Consider the following 17,469-nt stretch of genomic DNA (forward strand, 5'->3'; position numbering starts at 1 on the left):
TATTTTTATAAAATAATACCGTATTTATGATTCGAAAATATAAATATCTTTGATTTATAATTACGGTTACTCAGATTCAAATAATAAATGGCCTATTTTCACGTGCAATATTTTATATGCATCGTGTTTTATACCGGTTTTTTTTAGAATATCATTTATCTTAATATTTTTGTTAAGAGTCCAAAAAATTAATTTAATTTTTTACTACTTATTATAGTTTTTTAATAAATCTTTTCGAGATTAATTTTCAATAAAAGCCTACGCTCTACTCTACTAAAATAATATTTAGTATATTTTGTTATTCACCTCAGATGAAACAAATTACTTTAGCATCGGATAATTATCTAAAATAAGTTATTAATTTACTGCCAAGCCACAGTGCAGATGATGGTATTTTCCTTAATTATATAATTATTTTCTTCGAAATTATATCTTCTTCTTGGAAAATATATTACTTTTAAACATTAAACACATACATCTCTCAGAATCAGCTAGTAATAAATAATAATATGCCAAATGCCAGTTTTTTTAAGCTGTGAATCATGGTTCGTATTTCTTTTCAAAATAATATTTTTATATATAATACAATAACATAGTTTTACTTTTTCCGATTCAATTTACGTCAAAGTAAATAAAAGTAAATAGCTTTTATCTACAAAAACATTGTTGAACAAGACAATTTATCAGACGCTGTATTTATACAATTGTATGTTTCTGTATATGAAGTAAATGTTATTTTCCTTAAAACACCATTGTCAATGTAAACGAGCATATAGCTCATCGTATAACACGCAATCATCATAACCTGAAAATATTAGAAACTTTCTATTAAAGAGAAAAAAATATAAATTTAGAAAAATAAAAAATTATGTACGAGTAACACTGTATACTTTATTTGTATTTATTTATGTAATGTTATTCCAATAAAAATTTTAATAAATTACTTAAGCAGTTCACAAACTGCTGGAGTAAATCTTTCTCAAGCTACCTTAGGGAGCCTTTGTATAAAGTCATCTGCATGGGTAACCCTATCTCCTTTATTAATACCTCCAACAAGTAGCTTGCTTACTATGTTTCAGTTTGAAGAGTGAGATATTATTATAACACTGATATTAATATAACTTAAGATTTTCATATGATAAGGGTCGACAACGCTTGAGCGATTCTTCTGTTGTTGCAAGTATGCATGAATTGCCCGTTTACTATTAATACCGTTTGCTTGAAAACCTCTTTTGCTAATAACTTGGTCAGCCAATCTCTTTTTATTATTGTATTTTAATATACTTTTTTATACATATATTGTTTGATATATACATTTTTGACATTGTTTCGTGTGTGTGGATTTCTTTTGACGGTTTTATTTAAAATAATATTTAAGTCTCATCGCCCCTGTCTGATAAACCTTGATAAATGATAATTGTCAGGACATTTTTTATTTATACCAAAAAAAAGCTTCTATATACTTCTACTTGTATATGGATGATGCCCACTGATGTAAAGAAAAAAAACCTTTTTTAAATATATCTCTCACATTGCTTAGCTGACAATGGCTTTATATGTACTGCTAAACATGAAACAAGTAACAATCAAATAAAATGATCCTAAAATAAATATTAAATATTTTGAGCTTTAAGCTGAGGTTCGATATTAGAATCTCCGGATCGCAGTCAAGTTTTACAACTGAAAAACTGTCACTAATAATATCTAGTTCTAATAAGTTCGACGAAATATGGGTTAGTCAAGCATACTTAGCCACAACGATATTAGTTAACAAATTGGTGTATCCTGCTTGTTTCTACCTCGTGCAACTGGGTTATGGAATGTGCTCCCTTCTTCAGTGTTCTAATTATAATGTAGAATTTTTCAAAAGACGTGCTTACAAACATTTAAAAGGCTAATGACGTATAAAACAACTCCCCTCATATTGCAAGTATTTATGGGTGACGGTAACCGCTTACCATCGAGTCCTCATCTACTATCAGCTCGTTTGCCACTCTAATAATAAAAAAAATTCGTTTGACTATTTCATTAAAGTTGAAAGTCATAATTCAAACGACTTGATAGAAAGTTAACTCACATAAACGTAACTAGTAAATGTCATGTATAAGCGGAAATACTCAGAAATTATAATAATTCTCAGAATACTGTAGCGCATATAGCACGCTACATACATTTATAGTATACAAGCTTATATATATACTTTTATGCTAATATTATAAAGAGGAATGATCCGAACGTTATTTCTTGTTTTGTTTTTTGGAAAATTCATTCCCTAAGCTACATTATCAGCAAGTAACACAGGCTATTTTTTTTTATACAACTTAGAATGGCAAACAAGCTGACGGCCCACCTGATGGAAAGTGGTAACCGTCGCCTATATACATGAGCAGTACGATGACTGTACCCAGTAAATTTACGCCATATCCCACCCTTCAAACCGAAATACAACCATGCAAACACAACTGCTTCACGGTTAAAACACGAATGGGACAGAGGTACCCCAAGCAATCGACTTTTGTACAAAGTCTCCCTCTGGTATATAGGCTATACATTATTTAAAAAAAATCCGTCTACCAGTGCGAAACATATCGCGAGTTTCACATAAGACTGAAAATCAAACATAACCTATACAAGTTTGATGTATATGGTTACATGAATAATTTCGATTACTAATTCACCACTCATGGGAAGGTAACTTCCCATGAGTGGTAAATTAGTAATCGTAAGCTATTATGGCTTTCGGTAGATTTTTCTTCTTCTGCTTCCTGCACTCTTTCCATATCTATTTTGGATCGGATTAATATATCTCTCTTTTTCTTCTTCTGTTCATATCTGTTTGTAGTCATCTCACTAATCACTCCCTTTCTGGTCATGTTATATTTTACAAAGTTCATCCGTCTTTTCTGGGTCTTTTTTACATTTGTAACTATATTAATACGTGATACCTTTCTTATTATATTCTTCTTCACTAGGTATCTTATGTCCATGCTCATTGTTGAGAGATTATATTCTATAACAAAAGCCACAATATAAGTAGCTTATCTTTAGATACTTTACTGGAGTAATGCATCACAGAAATAGGTAAAGGAATAGCTATTTTTGAGATAAATGGCATATAATGCTATCACCAATATATCTACTGCAATTTTTATTATATCTCCTACTTATATCTCTATACTACATTTTTTTTCTTTTTAAGTAATGTGTAAACTTATTATATTTCGACATAATTAATTTTAGTAAACAATTATTTCGTTCCTTTTTAAGTTACTACATGGAGAACTTTCCCTTTTTTAAATTTTTTTATTATTTTGAATTTGGAACACATTTATTATCCGTACGTATTCATTATAAATTACAATATAGAATGGGGTATTAAATAAAATAGGATTACAGTGATCGAACGGACCAGTGATATGTATTTTCACAAAATAACACCTAATTCAGTAAAATATGTGCAACTTGCCAAAGTCGAATAATTTAGAATAGGCGACCAAATTAATTGTATTCGAGAAAATGACGAAACTACATTGTGATACTTGTTTATCTGTAATAACAACTGTGAAATCCAACAATAAGCATGGTTGGGCATGTTTTCGATATAAAATTTTGTTAATATTTGCGACATATCTAGGATAGATTTTATTATTAACTTATTTCTATGCTTCTACGACATTTTTTTTAATTAACTGTTATTATTTTTAAACTTAATCGTCCTACTGCAAAACAAATTACTTTCTACCTCCCATTTACTTCAAAAACAAATTTGAAAATTTATTTGACTAAATATATATTAGATTAGACACTCCAAAATTTGAGCTAAGTATATAGTACTGGACTGAATTATTTCATTTTAATAATGTATTTCAAAGTTAATGTTTTTTATCACCCTCATTATGATGAAGATGATGAAAAATAAACTGACAAAGGACTCGATGGCAATAAATTTATACATCGCTTTTGAATTTTTTTATTTAATTAGCATGCAAATACATAAAAAAAAACTATGCATTTTTTAGTACCAGTTAAACCTCTTGGGTCTGTGTGTGATACTTTACATGTCGTTCTCAAATGTCAATATTTACATTGATATTCTGTTGTTTTAGCAAGGTTGGACAGTAAATAAATAAGCTTTTACTTTAAGCTATGTTTTTAACAGTGATATTGCTTCGTAAGTCGGTAGGTAGAGAATTTACTAGTCGCGGTATGAGGTAGGCGCTCGTTCGCTCGCCATAGTAGTTTTTTGCTCGAGTAGTGACTAACATGTTTTGCGCAGCGGAGCGCATGGATTATTTTTGTTTGAATATCCTATTTAAAGGATTGTTCTTTTAGGAGGCAATATTTTACTTTATCATGAATAGGCAGAATTCGATAATTAAATTTGTTATGGGTGTAAATTATGTACATAATTTAGATTTATACTTACGACTTATAAGTTAAGTTTACTTTCTAGAGTAAAATTGTAAAAATTATCTAAATTTTAATGAATTGTTAGGTACATGTTAAATATTTGCTAAAGTATATTTAAAAAATATCGAAATATAGTTATCTTTGTTTAGAATTCGAAGTCTATATTTTTCTATATTAGACAAGTATGTCCAGTTGTATTTATATTGCTTATGATGGACTTTTTACAGTCAATCTTGTACGCCTCAGAAATATGAACTAAACCATGCGCGCACACCAAAATAGATACATTTAATGATGTGGTTCTTTAGCCATAACTTGCTATAAGCTACAAAAATTTCGCAGTCTGATAATATTATCGAAACAAAATAATCTATATCATATTATTTCCATAATAAACTTTTGTAATTTAACTAAACTTTAGTAACATTACTCAAGAGACTTAAGGAATTACCGTTAATACTCGAAACCACAAGTACAAAGTGATCACGTAAAGTGAAAAAGTTTCGTTACTAAACCAAGATTTTCTTATATTTATTGATATACATAATTCCAGACTTTTCGTTAGGTAAGGTTACCTTTATTACTATGCTTTTAGACTTTTTATTAAATGATAAGAAAATAAATAAATGATAAAGAAGATAAATGATAAACTGTTATGTGAAATTTTTATTCTATTTTTCAGTTTTGACAACTTGTCATCTTATTTATCATAAAGACGCTTATTGTCAAAAAGAACTAAAAAGTTTTAAAAACTCCACAAAACGAAAAGACAAAAACAGAATTCTATCATGAACTTCAATATTTTTAAAGTTAAATAAGTTTTATACCTACCAAAAAATATTAATAACAAGTACGTGGGAAATTAAAAAACTGTTAAAAAAACATCACACGTATTAGGCGCATAATTCATAATATTTAACCACAGCGCATCACAAAGTTCATTAAACAGTAGGCTTCTTTTATGTCATTGAAATCCAATCGTGATTAAATTTGGTGAGATAGGTAGTTACTTTCGAATTCTGGGTCACACTAAGTATTTCCACAACCCCTGTTACGAGTTTCTGAAGAAGGGATATTTATCTAGGTGTATGGTTCCACTATATTAATGCAGGGTCTTCAAGCAACAGTCCTATCGCAACTTGCAAGCCGTTTCTCAAAGCTGATAGCCTCGGGGCCTTTTCAAAATATATCCTTAGGAAACTTCAATCAACAAATACCAACTATTAGTCCGGTTAAAACTACTGAGCAGATATCTCTCAGCTTACAAAGTTTCTATTTTTAACAGTTTAAAAGTACGTATTACTATTTTAATTTTAAGTTATATATAGTTTATACTTTTAATGAAATATCCGTTAAACGTCCTCAAATTGATATCTTCAACTCGCTTCTGAATGCTTTCCAAAGCATTTTATAAACAGCCGTCAAGTCCCATTGAGATGTTCATATTTTTATATATTTTTGTTATTTGCATTGACCTGTTCATTGTTATTTAACACATTCATATCCTCTTTATATATAGTTTGTAAGTTAACATTGCCAATTGCTTTAACCATGCTGTGTGTAAACCTGTATGGGTCTCAATCTAGTTTATACTATTGTCTTTCTATAAATATATTTATAATGTTATTGATTGTAACCTGTTGTGTATACCTTTTTAAATGAATAATAATAATTTTAAACATTTTAGACTATATGTTTTTAAATGAAACTGAATTGTTAGTCACTAAATAAAACTTGTTAAGTATGTAAAAAATATTTGAATATTACCATTATTATGAAAAAAAAACCAAATTGCAAATAAATTTAAATTACACTTACTTAATACCTCACGAGCGCCTCTGATACGTTACTATTCCTGAGAAGTAAGATATTTTACTGTTATAATTTTACTAACATATTCCAAACTTTAAACTAAAATACAGTCTTGCAAGCATGTATACTCAGTAGCAGAAATATGAGAAGAATAAAAATACCCATGTCAACTCAGTGTTTTTTCATCGGTATATAATACTAGAGAAAGACAACTTAAATTTATAGAAAAGATAGAGAAAAGTGTCTTTATAAACAGCTGGTTCATTTAATTCATTTTTTTTTATATTGCTTACTCTTTCTACTTTGAAAAAAAATTTTGTTTAGCTAAACTAGTTCTTCAATCACTTTCTTTAATTTAAATAATATAACATAAAATAACAACATGTCTACGTTACAGAAATGAACACTTGTGTTTTAAATACACTGAATAACGTTATTATGTGAATAAAAGCCTCAGGCTGGTAGCAGAAACTCTCACTTTATGAATAATACTCGACTACTACGTCCTTAAGTTGGAAGGGTTTTATTAACAAACTTCTAAGGTCTCACGCGATGTTTATCTTTTAAAGTTATTGGCTATATTGTAAGATTATCTTCTGTTAATATAGAGACAAAGCTACTCTATTTTAGAGTAATCTTGTAGAAATGTTTGAAACAGCTAAGTTGCAAAATTGTAACTTAACATAGGTTTACTAAAGTTACTAGCAGTAATCCTATGTTAATCCAAGATATAGTCCATTTAAGTACAAACTTCCTTTCAAGCCAATTAACCATGTAAACATGACTAAATAATAAACATCCAAACATATAAACGTAGTAGGACAATTTCAGAAAATATTGTACCATTCATAGTATGAGATAAATAAAATATGTTTTATTACAAAAAAAAAATGTGTTTATAGATAAATTGAAGAAATTATATCTAAGTAGTTGCAAAGGCTTACATATAATAATTATCTTTATTTCGGTTTTGTGACTTCGTCTACTTTTTCTAAAAATGTGGCTTTTCTAAATATAATAGTCGTACTGTAAATCTTTTTGACCGCATAGTATTTAAAATCTAAAAAAATAACTAAAATTCATAACTTAAATCTATTAATGTGAAGGAAAAATTGATAAAATGGACTCCTAAGAGTATTTTTTTTTTTTTTTTTTTTTTTTTTTTATGCAACTTAGAATGACAAACAAGCTGATGGCCCACCTGATGGAAAGTGGTAACCGTCGCCTATAGACATGAGCAGTACCATGGACATAGCAGACTATACTGTTTCACCCATGATACCCCCCATGGGTTGCCATTCCTGAGGACTCAGGTGTTATTCCTCTGTACCCTGTAAATTCACGCCATATCCCACCCTTCAAACCGAAACACAGTCATGCAAACACAACTGCTTCACGGTTGAAACACGAATGGGACAGAGGTGCCCAAGCAATCGACTTTTGTACAAAGTCTCCCTCTGGTAAATTAAGTATATTAACACAATGCCAAAATTATCAAAATAATGCTTAAGAGCATAATTTAAAATACAAAACTAAAACAAAATTAGTAAAACAAAAATTATGTAAATGTATATTATAGTCAACGTTTTCTGTTACAATACGGAACGTTCCAGTTAGCTTCATTTATCGATCATTTATTTACATTTATTTTTAATAATAAAAATGTTGTAAAATTTTTGATACATTACCCTAAAAAACTCAACCTTCAAATATTATATATAAAATATTGATAAATTATTTAATTTATGATATTATATTAAAATAAATTTGTGACATATGTATGTTTCTGTTGCAAAAATAAAAGATTGTAATAGAATTAAATAATTACTTGAAAAAAATAATCAAAGTCTACGGACAAAGCAAAAACCGAGGAAACATTTTTTTTGTAATTGCTCAGAAATAATGTTTATCTATTTATTACACGTATATTATTTTCTTCCACAATATTCTATGTTACTACACTACACTACAATTATTATAATTGAGAGAACAATATAACGTATCAAATAATTATGAGAGCATTTAATTATTGTTCATTTGTGTCACCAGACTTGTTCTAGCTTAATTATCAGTATTGTTGTCCAATAATTAGTGTAAAATTGTGAAACTTCATGTATTTTCCAACATATGTTCAAATATAATTAGAAGTGTATTCTGTAAATAGCACGAACTTAGAGTATTCTTGAATGATTATATATTAATAACGAAATTACTTGTAAGTATTTACAACTATCATAGCCAAATCAGGTTGCTGATTGTTCAACATCGATAAATAATAAGCACTTCTTCTTATTTTTAATTAGCTTTTTTTTCACCAAGTCACAGTTTCTACCAGATATTGAAAGTAATATAATTTACTTTATCATTTGCCAAAAATATCCAAACTAAACATAAAATTTACTATATCTTTAATATATTTACTGATTCTGAACCAATTTTTATTATTTATTGCGTAAACGTCAAAATTATCTCCTTTGTAGATTTCATATAACCAATATGGAACAATATTGATTATATGAAATCTATATATATATATATATATATTCTTTATTGCACTTGTAAGTTACATATAAAATAATCTATTTATAAATGTTGTAAGCAAGGGTGGACTTATCTCTGACAGAGATCTCTTCCAGTCAACCCAGTACAGTAAGAAAGCATTTCGTTAGCGGGCAGCTGAAGTGCTACAACTATTAATACATAAACAAATATACAGTTAAATAAAATATTAAAATATATAATAAAATATTACATAAATACATACACTATAAATATATACAATACCTACCTACTTATATAATTTATGTTAAAATAAATTAATATACTACTTACATTAGAAATTTCGTTTAATGATTTTAAGATTTGAGAGTTCAATTAGAAAAATACAAAAAAAAAAAAAAAATATTACTCAAGGGAAAGAAAATGTGATTTCAACCTCTTCTTGAAAGAGGTAATAGAGGGACTCTCTTGTATGTGGGAAGGGAGTTTGTTCCGTAACTGGACAGCTCGATACGAGAAAGAGTTGCCCATAAAGTGTGTCCTACACACAGGAAGTTCAAGCATCCTGGACTGCAGTTGACAGGAGCGTTTAGGACGGACTGGTGGTAGTAATAATTTAAACCGGGAGCGGAGGTACGATGGAGAATTGGGGTTATTGAGTATGTTATAAAGGAAAGAAAGGATGTGCATATCACGTCGAAGTCGGATAGGGAGCCACTTTAACTGGTTGCGAAAGGCAGACACGTGATCGTATTTACGAAGACCAAAGATGAACCTAATAGCTAGGTTTTGTAAACGTTCCAGCTTGTTTAGAAGCTCCTCAGTCACATCCAAAAAACAGACGTCGGCATAGTCAAGTATTGGGAGTAGTAGAGATTGTGCGAGCATAATTTTTGTGTTTACCGGGAGAAAGTATTGGAGTCGCTTGAGAGAGTGAAATGAAAAGTGCATGCATGAGATGAAATAAAATTATATTTCATAAATATAATTTTATTTCATCCCCATTTATTCCATAAAATAAAATTATAAATGATTATAACTTAGCGTCGAGTGGACTACTTGCTGCGGTATATTAGTGAAATATATAAACTATCTCCTTGATCTCCCAATGCCAAACTGTTTCTTGCTTGCTGTTATTTATATTGCATGCTCCGAAACTTCTGCAATCATAAAGTTATGCACCAGCCAATATCAATGAGACCGCAAAATTAAAAAATAATACAAGCTAATAAGATCCATCTAGTCAAACAAAAGACATAAATATCACGTCTGTAGGTATTATTTTATTTATTTGTTTTATGATTTACTGCATACATTACGATTACATATTTACAAGATAATTTGAGCAACAATATGTAACAGGTGTGCTGTTAAATTCCGTAAAATTCTTTTTTTTTTTTAAAGTGATTTCAAAAACAAGAAGATCAATTCTGCTGTATATTTTTTTATGTTTGTTATCTCATATTTCCGTCAGTTGGTAACCAATTTGGATTTTTTTTTTACTGAAAGGATATGCTTAATAACTGATAAATTGATAAGATATAAAATTGATATACAAAATACCCAAGATGCAGAATAATGAGATGATGATGAGAGAATAAAAGACGGCACTATATGACGCATTCACTCATGTGCTCATTTTTTAACGTTCAGTGATGTTTGTAACCAAACAAATCTAATTGTTGCTACACTCGAATTTTAAAACATGACGTACTTATTTATAAAAACTTGATTTAAATAATCAATTTCATTCTAATCCTGGTCAATGATAACTACTTATTTGTTTTAACTCAGAAGTTTTCCAGCTGTAATGTCTGTATGCTGAGGTTTTTTTTTTTAATAGGTGATAATGGAATGGTATCCCCATCCGCGCTATCGGTATACACCGGCGGGGCACCATTGAAGAATGATAGATGAGAATGAAGCAAGTCAGTTAGCCCATCGTGACGAATTCAACAAGAATTGTTCACGATGGTTTCCAGGGGGAACCACGTGGAGGTTGACCTAATAGGGCATATTGCTAGCAATGGGGTTGTCAAACTCCATTGCTAACAATCCTTTTCCCCCTGTATGTTGAGGTTAATCTAGATTATTTATATTTATTAATACAGAGTAATAATGGGTGTTTTTCTCAAGACAAAGAGCATTATACTCCACGCATACCTGTATTACGAGATATGACGTTGAGTGTCATAATTTTAAGATGCGACAGATGTAATTACTGTTTAGTCAGTTTAGTTAGTTTATCTACTTGATGAAATCATAAATTATAAAGAAAATTTTACACGGTAACGGTTTTTTTTATTTGCAACTTATAATGGCAAACAAACTGACGGCTTACCAGATGGAAAGTTATAACAATCACCTATACAGATAAACATTACCATGAATATAATAGAGTCTATCTATCTATCTATCCCTTCCAGTAATCGCACATTGTAAATCTGAATAAGAGCCCTCCCGATATTTATCTTTTTGAATTCAATGTGCCACAAACAACTCATAATTTTGCTATTATAAAGCAATTAAAAAATAAGATCCCATAAATCACTAATCAATAAAATAAATTAATCAATACAATTAAGCATACAGAGACAAACTTCTACAGATGAATGGTGGTTATCAAGATGAAAACGTGAGTTATCTTGACTGCTCCGCCCAAAGTCATGTCAAATCAAATTACTTATTCAGAAATAGCCCACAATGGGTGTCCCTCTATTCCCGTCATACCCGTGTTTGTACCGTGACCTATGACCATTTTACAACTGACAATCCAAGTAGATACAGGTCATTGGTTTTTGTTCTATCAAGGAACTTTAATCGGGATAGAGAAACTAATTTTACTCTCGAATATATAATAGAACTAGTTCTATATCATTAGATTTCTTATAAACGTATAGATAGTTTTTACTTATTTTGTAAGTAAAATATAATTTAAGAAATTTAACATATTTTCTGTTGAAATTTTCTTGGCTAATATAACATGGGAGCCTTCAAAAAGAACGCAATAAAGATTCTGAAGAGTCTGCAATGCACACCTGATATACCAGGCATAGCAACCACCACATTGTGATATAAAAAATGTTATACCTTTCAGGTGTTACTATCCCATTCTGAGTGTTACCGTTAGTTAGCTAACTAATCAGGTCAATGTAATCCAATAATAGTTAACGATATTCGAGTATAATTGTAAAATCGTTTTCCAATGTCAACATTAGAATTTTCAAATCTAAGAGGGAATAGTTTTTTTAAGTTAGACTTCGATAACAGAATTCAAATGTATATCTATAAAATAATTTCACGATTAACAAAGGAGGAAACTTATTCAAATTAAAAATTATAAAAAAAATATTGCGATATAGGTTTGAGTTGATTTGAAATTCTGGTTCTGGTTTGAATGGTGCAAAAGTGAAGCAAGTACTTTTTAAGAGTAAAGCAAAATATAACAACATGATTTTTAGTAGTTTTGATTATTATTGTTTCAAAAATATTGCCTATCTCTCCTTGGGAAGTTCTCAGAAACAAACAAATGCCAATGATCATGCGTATGTATAATCACCATGGTTTATTTAATTTTATAATTATTATTTTTTCATGCATGCACGTCATTTCCGAAAACACTTAACTCCTCTTTTTAATATATGAAACAATGTTAAAAAATGTAATCAATATTAAATTTAAAGTAATAATTGTCTAAATACATAGTACAGTGACAGAATTATAAAAGTGCGTAATATATTTTTTGTAAAACATGAGCAATAAAACTTTTACAATTTCATCGTTGTCTTTCCACTCAATATGGACAAGCATAACAAATGGGTTTTTATAACGATTATTTATTTGGGCGCGCTGATATTTTGACCCTTTCATAAGAGTCATGGTAACGGCGTAGAAGATGAAATGCGAGTATAACTTAACGGCAAACTTTTTTGAGCTAACCTTCTTTTTTCGTCTTGTATGTTTGTTGAGAACAACACTACTAATTTAAGAACTAATTGTAAACTGACACTTTTTACAATACTATTATTAATTAAAAATTATAATTTTAATTTAAAATGTAATGACCGTTTAGCACTGAACTTGACATCTTAAACCTATCTTTATTATTATACTTTATTCTGTTAATTATGTAACGATGTTAAAAAAAATAATAATATCAGGAACCCTTGTTTCTTGTTATCACCTAAAATTAGTCTCATTAAAATTAGGGTGCCACGTTAGAAGCCCTTTACATACAGTTTAGCAAAGTCATTAAGGCTAGCACGACACACGACACCGTAAATAATCTTATTTAGGTATATGACACGCAACCTAATTCTGATTTCATTGATTAATTTACAATTTAGCATTTACGAAATTTATTTAGGTATCAAACAGTGTATTGTGTGCATATTGCTTTAAATAATAATATTACATGAATAATTGTTACTGTGACTGAATAGAGAACAATTTTCACATATACTGTATCACCCATTATACATGAACATTTCAATAAAACTTAATGTAGGTGCAAACAAATTAATAATTTACCCAATAATAAGACAATCTGCTGAAATCTGCTACAAATAAAAAATTTAATATATAGTTATACTGCAATTAGTAAGTAAATAGACTTTTTTGTTCTAATAAACGTGAGCAAAGTTACGTAATACGGATAGTTTAATATTTTGTTTGCGATAATTATTTTTATACTTTTGCCTCAACATTTACTACTTTTCAATAAAAAAAAAAACTATATTTGCAATTGTAAATCAAAATTTTTAAGCAATTCTAAAAATGAAATATTCAGATGCTGCAATTTCAATAGTCGTGGATGAACGCTGATTCAAAATCTATTGACATTAATAAAACATCCAACTCTCAATAGGGAAAACGGCTTGCGACTATTTAGCCCCTGGGATCCTATCTTATATTCAAATCACAGCTTATAATACTTATGTTCACAGATTTGTTTAACGTCTTTTTATATACCGTATTTCCATATATTTTTTGATAATAATTTGTATTCTAGTGCCGGGTACAAATCGCTACAAAATAATATGAAATATAAGGAGGGAAAAGGATTGTTAGTAATAAAGATCTTGAAGCTCTATTGCTGGCAATATATCTTATCATGTCACCTCCACATGGTTCCTCCTTCTATCGTGGTTAGTTCTTGTTGAATTTGTCATAATAGACCAACTGCTGCACGCACCACACGTCCCAACTGCGCATTTGTAACATTTAACCTCTCGCATTTATTCCCGTTAATCTACATCCAACAACACCCGTCGTCGTCTATACTCTTCACTCCACGCGTCATCAGCTTGTCTCATGTTGTATGCATAATATGAATAGTATAAAAATGCTGCCTACACTAATATCCCGTGTACACTGCATGCCCCTTTGTATTCATCCGAAAAACCAACTCACAAATCAAGCAAATCACAAATCGCTTCGCGAGCAACTCGTAATGTTCAGAGCGCGCACGTAAGATGTACAATTCGCACGCGCAAGGCATCTATACTATGAAAATTTGTTGGAAAGTGAATATTTCGCGATACATTGCAGCAATGTAGACCTCAAATTATTTCAATGCATGTCACACTTCATGTTACATTGCACAGGTCTATATCGGATATAATATAATTCACTATTTGTGTTGTGATATCTTGATGGAACCTCTGTATATTGTGAATAATATGTCTGAAGATAATGTTTCAAGACTGGTAGATTGATATGTAGATCCATAAATATTAAAAGTATTTTACTATAAAGATAGTGCAACAGAATATCGACATTTTAAATAATTTTAAATGTAATTAAAATCTGGACTTAACGTGATGAAAAAACCTTTGCAGGTAAATAGTAAAGTGAATTCCGATTGTATTTTAACATGTAATGTAAACAACACAAAAGTTTAAAATTAACTATTCTAATAAAACTCCAACTATACTCAGGAACATATTGTTTCCTCACAAATTTTGCATCGGTAATTTTTATTCATACTTACATACTGTTATTACTTATTATTATAATATTATATTATAATTAATCCATACATGTTTTTATACTAATAATATTTATAATTATTATACAGTACTCAACATTGTTATTATTTCATTTTTTAAAATAAATAATTGTAATCCATTCAAAAAAAAAAAGATATATGCATGGAGAGGCTGACACGCTTCACTGTGAACAAAAAACTGTTCGAAAACTTGGAAACAACCGTTTCTGACAACTCGAAATGTTGAGAGTTTCTGCTTATTAAATTTTCTTAACGAATAGATTTTATAAACAAACCAAAAATATTGTAATGTGCATATGTATATTATCCAGTTAGTTAAAAAAAAACAGTTGTAGTTAAGAAATAAATCTGATAAGTGAGTCGAACATTTTATAGAATATTTAATGAAGCATTCTATAAAATTGATTAATTCTGCAGCTTCATTCACGTGAATAGTATTTAATATATTAATCTAGGAATTAGTCTGCATATAATTTTATTTAAATTTAATTAAGCATTCATACATGGTAGTAGAAATTCGAACCATATTGCTTACCAATGTTGTATTTCAGTTTGTTTATATTTTATATATACAGTTATGTACATAGTCAGTAAATTTCATATGATATTAAAGCTAACTTCATCAAAGAGATGCATTAAGTGTGAGATTACGCACATTTTGCTTCATAATCCTAATCCCGTTTTAATTAATAAACTCTTAACCAACAAAGAACTCCTAACCTTAAGTACCTAAACATTTGTTTGAAGCGGTGACTGATTAAATGGTTAAATTAAATCCCACTTAATATTATAAAAGTGGAAGTTTGTAGGTAAAGGTATTTATATATTTCAATGTTTATATGTTTGTTACTCAAGTTGAATTTGAATATATTAGTTAACATGAAATTTGGATCACAGCCTATTGCCGCAGGCATTATGTTTACAAACTTCCGTATAATATTTTTAACAGATTTTCTTATAATAATTATGACTACATTTAATTGTTATCCTAGTAATATACGCTTATTGCTAAAAATCCAATAAACGCATACTCACTTTATACATTCATGGCAGTTAATTTCGTCCCCCAATTAAATCTGTACGTGAGCAGTAAGTAAGAAATAACACCTTTATCTATTATTATTATATTGCTAAAGGCGACGTAGCATGAATAATTTTTGAAAAATATTTAGCAGAATATCCTATATTGGATACCACAAAGTCATTGTTATAACGGAATAGGATTACTTTGTATGTAAATTTATTATCTGAGTTTATCCTTACCTATTACCTCTCACTTGTGCTAGAGTATACCAAAAATGCTAATACGGAGTTAACATTTCAGAGTATCAATTTTTAAACGTTATAAAATTTAAAATGGCTGTGATTCTATCATAGAAAATTTAGTTGAGAATATAAAATATAAATAAATAAGAAGATATGTTATTCTCTTCTTAATCAATATACTTACCTATAAAATTTTATTTACTATGTGTACTCATACTTAGCAGAGAAAAATTAATGAATTGTTATGCTATGATCTGATGATAATAATACTTACTAATATTACAAATGAGAGTATATTGAACAACTTAACTAATCGTCATAAAATTTTGTATACTAATACGTATTACTTGAGATTGAGAAGAACATAGGCTATTACTTATACCGGTCTATAAATATATCCCAGTCACACACAGAAAAAATCGCGGGTAAAAACTGGTTAAATGTAATCAAGAGAGTTCATTCACCGCAATACTTCATCAACAAAATAAATATATACAGAACAGTATATTATAAGTATGTAATATAATTATATTACTGAAACTGGCTATACCAGAAACAAGGTAAACATTCGTTGCAATTTCAAAATATGTAAATCTTATGTAAACAACATTTGCTCGTGAGCTGAGAAATAAATTGACAATAAATAAAAAAAAGTAATTGTATGATTTCAATTGTGAGACCAGCGATAAGAATAAAAGAACTTTAATATACAATTCATCATAAAATAATATCGTTATAGGTATATATTTAATATTTGAAACTATATTAATTTATGAAAATATTACTTTAGTCTACAAACTAAATTCAGTGAAGGAAGTCTTTTTAATATAAATCAAGTTAATTGGAAATCTGAACATTATAACCTTTGGTTTTGCGTAATATTGTTGAAAATAATAAATGTGTTGTAGATTAATAATTTGAAGAGATAACTTTTTTATGGATTTATTTAAGTAAATACATTATTTTTATTATCTTGATAAATCGCCTATTCATCATGAAAATTGTATCATAAAATTGTAAATAAATTTCCCTAGGGTCATATCAATATCACATTCAAATATTAACCACAGAAATAGCAGACTTTTTACGAATAAAATGAAAATTATATTATAATAAACTTTAAAAAGATTTTTAAATGATCATTATCAACTTTAAAAATTATTTATATTTAAAAATGGATAAATGAATAATAATAATAACAACCTGTCAATCCTTCGTCTATGTTGATAGATAATGAAAATATTATTTGAGCGTGGTAGAGATAAAAAAATGTACATTTCTTATATTCTGTATGATTTCAGTATCAGTACTACAAAACATGGCGGATTCACAATATAAGAATCAAATATATTCAGCTGAAATATGGTCAAATCGAATACTTTTAGTTTTGTTGGAACTGAACACTTCTACTACTTCCACATAATTTATTTTTTTCAAACACAGTTCATTAAGTTCCCGTTATCCAGTTATAC

The 17,469-nt window shown here is 28.9% G+C and overlaps 1 protein-coding gene across 2 annotated transcripts in view; it reads left to right on the top strand.

Annotated features, from left to right (window-relative positions):
• The window catches only part of LOC113510806 (uncharacterized), a 111,054-nt gene that overhangs the window by 66,442 nt on the left and 27,143 nt on the right, over positions 1 to 17,469 (top strand). The gene's annotated exons all lie outside the window — the stretch shown is intronic.

This window comes from Galleria mellonella, unplaced genomic scaffold (assembly GCF_026898425.1).
Source record: "Galleria mellonella isolate WM207_F2 unplaced genomic scaffold, CSIRO_AGI_GalMel_v1 utg32, whole genome shotgun sequence".
Taxonomy (NCBI): Eukaryota; Metazoa; Arthropoda; class Insecta; order Lepidoptera; family Pyralidae; genus Galleria; species Galleria mellonella.